The sequence below is a fragment of the Etheostoma spectabile genome, chromosome 2 (assembly GCF_008692095.1).
Source record: "Etheostoma spectabile isolate EspeVRDwgs_2016 chromosome 2, UIUC_Espe_1.0, whole genome shotgun sequence".
Lineage (NCBI taxonomy): Eukaryota > Metazoa > Chordata > Actinopteri > Perciformes > Percidae > Etheostoma > Etheostoma spectabile.
In genome coordinates this window covers 976,019-987,151 of record NC_045734.1, presented here as the reverse complement: position 1 = coordinate 987,151, position 11,133 = coordinate 976,019, and positions in this window count along the sequence as shown.

Here is an 11,133-nt window from a genome sequence, read left to right as displayed (position 1 = left end):
TTCCCAATGTATGTTCTAAATGTATAAGACTATTTATCATCAAGTCATCACTATCATCACTACTTAGAGTGAAGCTGAACATTTTAACTATTCAACCACTAGCACTAACACCAACATGTATTCAGTACAGTTCTTATAACTAATTATTTCAATATTTTGGATATTACGTTTAGTTATCTGTAAAACGTCTGTGCTTGACTTAATGTTAATATCTGGATATATTCTTTTAATTAAATCGTAATTTCTAACACCATGTACCCCTTGGCAACAGCAGAAATTGGTTGGGCATCACGTCTGTTCTACTTCCTGCCCCGTGGCTCTTACGAAAATAGACCTGGTGCATATTTTTAGCGAAGCAGAGTGGAGATGTGCTTCTGGGATGTGCTGCGTTTCAGCTGGTGGTATTACAACACACTGCTGCAACCCAGCGCAGACGCGGCTGGTGGAAATTAGGGGTTACAGTTGGTCTTTATCAGGGATGTCCCGATCACAGTGTCAGATTGGAGCAGATTTTGGCATTTTTTAACTGATTGGTAATCAACATTGATACCTTGATCATGTACATCAGCTTCTAGTGATCACTGCCTTTAATCACACACGCCCTGCGCCACAAACACACCGCCAGACCTTCTGGATGCCGGCCCCTCACTCACTCACCAGTGTCCGTCCAGAGAGTGTCTCGTAGCTTGCCAGCCCTCGGCAACAAGTTCAAAAGTCTGTCTTTCTTAGTCCTCTGTTTTACATCGGCGGATTACTCCTATTCTCAACACTTCTACTGTGATTCTACCAGGAAATCACCACGCTCACAGGCTGTTATTCTCTGGAGCCGACATCTGTAAACAAGAGAAGAAGATTATTAAATCGGATTTATATCACTAAGTTAACTTTATTAAACTTAAGACGTATTTTAGATTTTAGATTTTCAATCATGATTTTAGATTTTCAATCATGTCGCCATCCATACTACTTATGCTAAAGTTAGCGTCATCAAGCTGCACTGATTTGCCGCAAACGAATGTCCCCGAATCTGTTGAGTCATCTTGTAGTGGTGCGTCAAATGCAACATATATATTCAGATTTAATTAGATTGAATTATGTATTTAATGACACAAACAATAATAACTGTAACTCCAGTGAAATCATTTGAAACTTGTTAGTGAGGACTAGATACTAGTCATAGAGAATAGTCATAAAAAAACTGGAAAAGTCATGGAATATAAAAATAGCTTTAGATAGTTTTGGAAAAATAAATTAATGCAGAAAGTTTTTGAAAAGGCATGGACTTTTTCCTTCACAAATCTCTGTATAGTATAGTGTGATTCAGTTAAGATCAATGATAAAAATCTATGTTGGTTCAACAATAATTTAATATTTGAGCAGTTACATCACCTGTCGTTTTTGGTCTCCGACTTGAATTGAGTTGATTTTGTAAAATGCCATTTTAACAATGTTGAGACAAATACAAGATTGGTTTGTTTTGGTCGTAACATGCAATCAACCAATCAGTGTCATCTCCCATTCCCTTTAAAAGCCAGGCGAGTTTGTAACTTTGGCGCATATTTTTATTTTTTATCTTTTGGATGTGTGTACTGTTGTGCTTCCCTGTGTGCGTGAGAAGTATGGAGCTAGAACAGTGACAGTAACCTGTGGTATTGAAAATAAAATTTGGCAGTGAAACAACAAATATCGGCATTGAAAATTGTTGAACTGAAGTATAAGTTGGTCTATCTGTAAAGTGTCTTGAGATAACTCTTGTTATGAATTGATACTATAAATAAAATTGAATTGAAATTGAATTGAATTATAAAACACAAACATCAAAAAGTAATAATCTCATAATCCTATTACATTATTTCACTTTGACATTTGTTTGCATCATGATAGGTTTTTCAATGTAAATGTAAATTTTTTCTTGATGTCCGTGTCTTTTCAAAGACATTTTTTTTTTTTTACGCTGTCAAGATTTTTACAATGTCACTGTTTTCAGTTTCAACTTTCTGTCACTGTTTTGGCATAGGGAGGAGGGGCCTGAGGGGAAGGACAAAGAGGGCGTGGCTTGTGGGAAATTACATAGGCTACTGGCGAGAGACCGCACCTCCATAGGGATCCTGCCATTTTTTCACACAGAAGCAGGCTGGTTTAGTGTTAACTTTTAATGTAGTTTGTCAGTGAATGCGTCCAGCCTTTTAGTGAGAGTGTGACTTGCCTAGAAACCTATTATGTGAAAAAATGGCCGATATGAACAGACTTACTTGAGATTTGGAGGTTCCAGGTGAACGTGTGGAAGACATTGCAGATATGCGGTTTTAACAACTCTGGGAGGATTTGTCTGGAGGTGCGGTCTCTTGCCAGTAGCCTCTGTAAGTTACCTGTAAGCCACGCCCCCTTTATCCCTCCCCTAAGGCCCCTCCTCCCTACGCCAAAACAGTGACAGAAAGTTGAAACTGAAAACAGTGACATTGTAAAAATCTTGACAGCGTAAAAAAAAAAAAAACTGTCACTGAAAAGACAAGGACATCAAGAAAAAATTTACATTGACATTGAAAAACCTATCATGATGCAAACAAATGTCAAAATGAAATAATATCATAGGATTATGAGATTATTACTTTTTAATGTTTGTGTTTTATACTTCAGTTCAACAGTTTTCAATGCCGATATTTGTTGTTTCAATAACAAATTTTATTTTCAATACCACAGGTTACTGTCACTGTTCTAGCTCCATAGAGAAGCATAGTGTGCGTACACTGTGCACTAGCCTGGGCGTATTTTTACTAATGTGCTGTTAAAATAACAATGAAATGCTACGTTACTGACTTTAAACCAGGTTTTTGTTGGTCAATGGCGCTTTCTGCTGCCGCAAGATAGCCATACGCCCAGATTGCACCTGAACACACCTCCCTGTAAGACCAGCACGTCCATGGGTGCAATGATGGGCTCAGGTGCATTTGCTATTTAAACGACGTGGGCGAGGGACGGGAAATAAACAACTGCGTTGCTCTTAAAATAGCAAAGAGACTTGCGTTGGGCCTTGCGCCGCACTGCGCCGGATGCAAGATAGGGCTCATTGAGTTATTATAAGTGCCTGTCAACTTATAATGGGTCCCTACAGAGAGAAACATGTGCATAGATGGTTTAAAATCTTAGTTACAAAATCCTATTTTCCCAAAAAAACGTTTCTCTCTGATACTGCTGCCTTTTGAAATTTTGAAATTGTCTGTTACTGGACTCTTTTATTTAGTTTTCAATATTGTTGTCTCCCAGTATATTTGTCTATTAGGAATAGACAATAGAGTTCTCAGGGTTTGAAAGATTTTATTCTGTAAATATCTTACTGGTTTCAGTGTCCAATTCATGTTTATTTTACATGAAACCATATAGCTTGTAATTAATTTAACAAAGTATAGTTTTATCCTTATTTTTCATGTATACACAGATGTTTCAGAGAACGTATGGTCATGAAAATGTACCTCAATGTCATGGAAAAGTCATGGAAATGTATTGGTAAAAATGTGTCTGAACCCTCTCTCTATAACCATATGATGATACCGTGCTTTTCGGGCGGTCATTGAGGCTCTGTCTAAAACTGCCATTTCAACCAGCTGTTTGTAACATTAAAATAAAATGTACTTTGGATCATTTCATTTATATATTTCATAGCTGACTTTACCAGCTAATTTCTCTATTGTTTGTTGAACCTGGTGTCTCTTACGTTCTAAAACCAGACTCTGGAGACTTGACCATGACTATCAACTGGCTTGAGTCCAGCTGAGACTTTGTCCAAGACGACCGCTGTGTCTCTCCATGTTAAGGGCCTGGCCCTGTGAGGGCAACACGCGTTTTACTTGTTTTGTTGTGTGTTGCCGAGATCTGTGGTTGTGGGTGTATTAACATAAAAAGTAGACCCCAAATATAAGAGGACCTCACTTTTGCAGACGTATTTCCTGGAAAAAAAGACGTGTTATATTTGGACCATGCTTGCAATGCAACACGTGTTTACTGGCATTTTAAAAAGTGCTGTTAAAGTTTGTAGCTTGTCTGGTTTTTCAGATAAAAACCACATATGTGAAACAAACAATACGCTCTATAACAAGCGTCCGTAAGAAGAAAAAGGTCATCCTTTTTCTTCTTTTAATGCTGCTTCTTATTAATATTTCAGTCATTCCATCGTACCACGTCACTAACTCATAAAGTGTCTTTAAACAACTTTTACAACATTGTTTCCCCTCCCGTGCTCAGCTCCCGGGGTTACTGTTAGCCCACAAAAGCTTTGGAGCATTATCCCAAACAAGAGTTTGACTCAGTGGAACACACAGCGATGTCTAACAAAAAACAAAAACATTCCTCCTGTCTTACAAGAGAGCCAGAGAAAAACGAAGGCCGATAAATGTAGGACCAAAACGTGTATTTAAAAGGCTCTAGGTGAACAAGTAAGAGTTGAAAAGAGGAAGGAAGTCAAAAAAGAGAAGCCAAAGCAAGAAAGAAGGGATGGGGGAGTGTGTGTGGGGGGCTTTGAATGGCTGAATCGTTGCCTGTGTTCAACTCCAACAAAAAGTTACTCCAGATAAATAAGTACCCCAAGTAACATAATACTTTATTGGTATTCACTCATAGCAAAGAGCAGACATGGGGTCAGGAGCAATCAGTTTGCCGTGGACTCGCGGAGAGGGGTTCAACATCTGAGTTCAGCATCTTTCCATTTCCAACACTTTTTGGCATGTTTGTATCTCAGCCTGCCATTAATGCAAAACCGTGCACCCATAACAATGTGAGCTTGTGAGTTACAGACTGCAGCCTAAATCACAGCCAATCCTTCACACAGCAAAAAAAATAAAAAAAAGAGACAAGTGGTTACTTAGGATTCCATTTCCAATTCATGATTTGAATTTCAAGCAGTGTCCTAAATTGACTAAGACTGACCACAGCACTGCACTGTATTGTCATGGCATTTGAAAAGCAGTAATTGGATAATCCATTTAAAAGATACTGATGAAACCCCAAATGTGTGGCAGTGACGTATCTCGCGCATGAATGTAGATCGTGAGTAATGAGAATCAAAATATCAAAATAATCAAAATAATCCCCTCAGAGAAAGTATTTAGTTGCAGTTACTCAGAGTTGCATTCAAGGTAAAATAAGAGTAAGAAAAGAGCATGTCAATAAGTGTATACAGTAAATAAGTAACATATCTACAAAAAGACATGAATAAATTAGTAAAGTATTTACAGACATAAATACAAATTTTAAGTAAATGTAAATGAGATTAGGTTACAAGTCAGATAAAGTAGTGGATTGTACAAATTCTATTGTAGTACAGTACAAATGCATGTAGCAGCAGTAAATAAATAAATAACACTTATTTATTAGTTTCTTGAGTCTGTCGCTCTCAGCCTGCTGCCCCAGCATGCAACAGCATACAAGAGAGCACTTCTGGCCACCACAGACTCATAAAACATCCTCACCATCTTCTGAAAGAGGTTGAAGGACTCCTCAAAAAATAGAGGCCTTCCTGTAAAGTACTTACAGGAAACAGTAATACTGTCATCTTGACACAAGATGTATAGCAACCTTGGCAGGATCAATCTAGCTGTGCAGTGTGTGAAAATTCTGTGAGAAACTCCTCCTGTTCAGCACTTCTACACAAATTTCAAGTGCTATTCTATAAAGATTACTTAGCAAAGAGTTGCTCTTATTTAGTCCCCTCACACTGGATTTTATCTTAGAGCAGTTTATGTCCCACTGCCCAGTTTCCAATGGCACTTTTGGGGCCAACACTCAATTGCACTCTCCTCAATTCACTTAATTCAAATATAAAAGCAACACATTCATATGTTCTTCCAGTGTAGCTCTTAGTCCCATGTGAACAATAGAGGAAGGAGGGATTTCTCTGTCTATTGAAGGAGACATTTCACTACACAAGGACTTCATTCATACGGTTTAAAAAATGTGCATGTTTTGCACACAAAGCCAGCTCTCACTAGCAGCATTCAGATACTTCTGAGATGTGTTCTGCCTCCCAAGAAATCCCCCATCCCTCTTTATTTATTTATTTATTTTCAACATCCTCCTGGGGTGTAATGACTCTTCCATAAAGTTATGTTGATTGGACACATAATCAGCTGTGCTTCTGATATTTAGAGCACAAACTGAATCCACCTGCGGTTTATTCACTAGGCTTGACTCAGCCACAGATACGCCATTAGTTTCTATTCATCAGGCTGTTTTTTCTATTCATTTCTTCTAGAAGAATACTGGCAGAGTGGGGAGAGCACAATTTCTGGGCCTGTCACTGTGGTTTCCTGCTAACAGCTTGAGTTCTCATATCAACGTTTGCAATAAGAGGTAGGATAAAGTTTTGAAAAGCCAGGTAAAGAGGGAGGAACAAGATCTGTCTTCATCTATTTGAAGGTCCAAATGAGTGACTGCTTTAAAAGCTTTCCTACCGGGGCTAAAATATTAATATTTGCTGCTCATGAACATTACCAGTATCCACGGAGTAAGGCAAGGATAAATATTAATGAATCTCATTTTCAGGACACTGTGCTGAATGCGACCTTCAGAGGCAATGCCTTCTTAGGAGTCAGTAGACTAGAAATGAACAATCGGTTTCGATTGTTGAAATGCAGTTGGAGCTCATCTTGCTGATTTGTTGATCCCAGCAGTTGTGCTCTGTATGACTTATTCATGTACATGTTAAAACCACGTCACTCTAAAACATGTCAAACTCTGAGACTGATCAGGCTCTTTTGTGAGAAATTGGTTAGAGTAAGCATGAGGTCCCTGTACAACATTGTGTATTTCAGAAACCTTACATAGAGCATCAGAACACATAGGCTCCTGTTTTCCTTCTAAACGTAAGACTAATGTGCACTTAAACTCACAATGACAGTAGTATGGGAAAATGAGCCTACAAGAATTTTAATGTAAAATTTACAGTAACTTACTGGCAACAATTGTCCAGCAAGTTCCTGTGAATTATTTTTACAGTAAAGGTACCATACTTCCATTTACAGTTTGTTATGTATTCTCTGTAAAATACAAAACAATTAAACATAACAAGATCAAAAAAAACTTATGTACAGTAGTGTTACTGTGAAATCTAAAGTAAATAACTGTAGATTTCACAGCCATTATTTACAGTGTACTTGTCAGTTGATTTATTACCTCAGTAAACATTATCATAATGAGTTTATCGTCTCAATCACTAGCTTCAAGTCATCTTCAACAGAGCATGATGTTCATTTTTTAAATTATGGTCCAATTCATTTTAAAATACACCATAACGCAGGGGATGCTTTAGGGCCGGGGCTACACACCAACCTGTCAATCATGGTAGAGGCTTAGCAATGCTAACCATGGCACAGTGGACTGTGTGACATCCATGTTTTCATCTCATACTTTGACCCTCTCACTGTGTTTTCACTTTATCAAAGCTAATTTCAACATTTTGGTCGCCTAAAAGTGTCTTGTTAGTAACTGGTAACTTAAGGGAAAATCTTTCAAATTTCACAGATGATTGTCAGGAGGTCCGCATTAACTCGCCAGAAACCCCATGCTGGATGACGATTAAAAAATTACTTTCCCACTTTAGCGTTTAGCTTAGCGCAGCGTCTTTGAAACCATAGAGACACTGGCTTAGCAGTGGCGGCTCCAGAGATTTTCTGTTGCAGGTGCTATGGGGATGCTCAACACTTAAGAAAAGGTGCTTTGAATTTTGGGGCGTTTCATTATGGATCTGACCACATTTAGTATATATATATATATATATATATATATATATATATATATATATATATATATATATAGCCTATATACACACACGTACACGCCCCCATTAATTATACTCGTTCCGCGACTATATGTGTGTACATATATATATATATATATATATATATATATATATATATATATATGTTTGTCTGTGTATTCATCACAAGGGCTATATTTACAACATACATAAGCTTGCCAATGTAAACCTCTAAAAATAATATTTCACACAATTCTGTCATAGTCAAGCCCTAAATAAATACGACGGAGCGGCAAACAGCAGCAACAAAAAGCAACAGACACTGTGCACGCTTTGGCTTAAAGTGCTCAGATCACAAAATCCCACAGCCAGTTACCACCACCACCACCAGTTCCTATTGTGAGAGCATCATAGATGTAACTATGAAGAGCCAAGATTTGTGCTTCAACCACCAAATTAATTAAATTTGTAATAGCGAACAGAGGGGAAAATCAAGCACTTACCAGATGTCTTCACTACAAAATTGAGTGCAAAGGCATTAATGATGTTGTTGCAATCAAGTTAACTTATTTTCCACTGCTGGATCAAACTTAGCAATGAAATGCTACAACTCACGAAAGTTTCCCAAGTAGTGGGACTCCTCACCCTCGCTGTGGCCTCGCTGTGCGATCCCCTGGCAGGCTGTGAAGCGCAGGCTCTCCACCACAGCTTTCATGTATTTTCTGTTCTCCATAACTAACGCAGAATGTCCCTTATCAAGCATGTTTGCTATTTTAGATCCGCTTGTCTCTTTTTGTTTGACCTCACTCCATCCTTGCATTGGAAATTTGTGCCCCATATTTTCATGATGGCTCTTCAGAGATGCAGATGCTTTTCGCCAGTTAAATCCGTTGCTGGTAAACGTTGGCTCTAAAGGAAATCCATGCCCTCGTTTCTGAAAATGCCTACACGCAAATCAAAATGCTGCATCTTTTGCCACGCTGTATTCCAGCCAACTTTTGTTAAAACTTCTCTGCTGATTACCAAATTGGCGTGTGGGGTGTGTTTGAAGGACTGGCCTTCTTGGGCCCTCTTGAGGATGGTTGCTAATACCACCTGAAGCACAAACCGTAACGTTAGCATCCTCAATGGAAACCGCCGCCGGCCATTCGCTTTCGTCTTCATTCCCAGAATTTTCTTGGTTGAGGGGCTCTGTGACGACGAGCAGTCTGTCTGCACCTTCACAGTCTCGTTTCCCTTCAGATTGTGACTCACAACGTGGACGCTTAGGGAGCAAAAAACGATCCATTTTGGTGTAATTTACTTTGCTAAATTTCCAAACTCGCCATCAAAAACATGCTGCCCTGCGTTAAGGTCTAAGGTTCACCGGGCGCTGCGCCCATTGGTCAAAGAAGATCACCTGTTTGTTATTTTAGACTAAAATATATCTACTTTTAATTATCATGTAATTCCAATTTTTTAACAACATGAAAAAGACTACTCAAACATGACATTAAAATATAATTATAAAAAATTACAGACATTTCTTGGGGGTGCTACAGCACTGTGGCTTAGCCACGTTATCCTCCCCAGCTCCACCATTTTGTCCAAATATGACCACTTCTGGCTCTTAAATACCAAGATGGCAACGGCCAAAATGCAAACCGCTGGCTTTAATGTTCAATAGTGGACGTTACTGCTACTATGTCCATTATTTTTTCCAGTCTATGCTTTGTAATGAGACAATGTAACATTTTCTTAACAGCGGCCAGTGTAGCTAAAAGTAGCAATCACAGGATAATGGCTCACTGCCTATCCAGTTACTTACCCAAATTCTCTAGAGCCAGTTGCTTTAAAGCTGCTCAGATCAATATTTTAAGTTAGAAATATATAAAATGACTATTTCGAAATGTGTTGCTCAACAAATATTTTCCAACTGTTCCCCCAGCTCTACAGAACATCTTAACGTCTATCAGCTCATTCTTTTGACTTTCCAGCCGCAACTTTATTTGGTTCCCTCTTACCATTTGCATCAACTTTGTTGTTAGCCATGACAGTTGTTTTTCAGCAAAAAAAAAACTCTGATAAGCCCACTGCACACATCATGCCCAGCACAAAACAGCTGACAGTCAAAGTTAGTGACAAGCTGGTGAACAAACAAAAAGTAGAAATGTACCTCCAAGAGTTTGTCACGAAAAAGACTGAAAAGAAAGTTGAATAGGTATTGGAATTATATTTATGGACAGAAACCAAATAGCAGGATATCCATCCATCCATCCATCTTCGACCACTTATCCGGTATCGGGTCGCGGGGGCAGCAGCTCCAGTAGGGGACCCCAAACTTCCCTTTCCCGAGCCACATCAACTCGGCAAAAACACTAAACAAGTGTGTAGTTGCATACATCGGAAAAGTAAAAGACGCCATTCAGAAAGGGGAAAGGTATTTGATTACAAGTTTACCCATAGCCAGTAGAAAGGCTATAACTAGAAAATGGTACAGAGCTGAACCTCCGAAGAAGGAACTCTGGTTGGAGATCCTCCTGGATATGTATTCAATGTAAAAATGAAGGTACCAACTACAACTCAAAGACATATCCATGACAAGAAATAGAGAAAATGGACTAAATACTTGGAAAGTGATGCCAACAAATAACTGGAATAGTATCTGAGAATTACTAAGAATGAAACTATTTACATTACATTACGTTACTTTTTTTTTTTTTAACAAAGTGGCAATATTTTTGGATTAGCCAGGAGATAGCGGACATCAGGTATGAACAGAATATGAGTGCTTTAAAGCATAATGTTACATTAGCAAAAGAAGTGAAGAATCACAATGTCAGTGAACTGACTCAGTAAAGTATCTATCTAAAGTTTTCTAACATTAGCTAACTAATTAACTAGCTAATTAGCTCATCTTTCGTGATAACCGCATGATAACACTAGAGAGTAGTATTGAAAAGCCGAAAATCCGCGTAAGGAGGGTGGTCGTGATGGTTGATGGGTAAAACAACACAGGACTTTAAACCCGGAGACCGGCGATTGCGTCCTGCATGTTGCAGTTCCTTTTCACGTTGTCTTCTCCTAACCACAACCATCCTGTTGTTGTCGCTGCCTCCTGAGTGTGACAGTTCCTTTTCCCCATTTTTCATTTCTCCGTTGTTGCGTCCCCCAGAGACCGTGGATCGTGTCACGGCGGCCGTTGTTGTCACCGTCTACCACGTGTGAATTTCCTTTCCCTGTTGTTGCGTTCCCCAGAGAAGCCCAGTGTCATGGCAAACAAGAAAAGTCCCTGTTGACGATTCAATAGATCAAAATAACGTGACCATTTCACAGACTGCAGTATGACTGGGTTGTGTAAGACTGTAGCTAAGAACACTGTATTGACCTGAGCCAGGGTGCCTCTC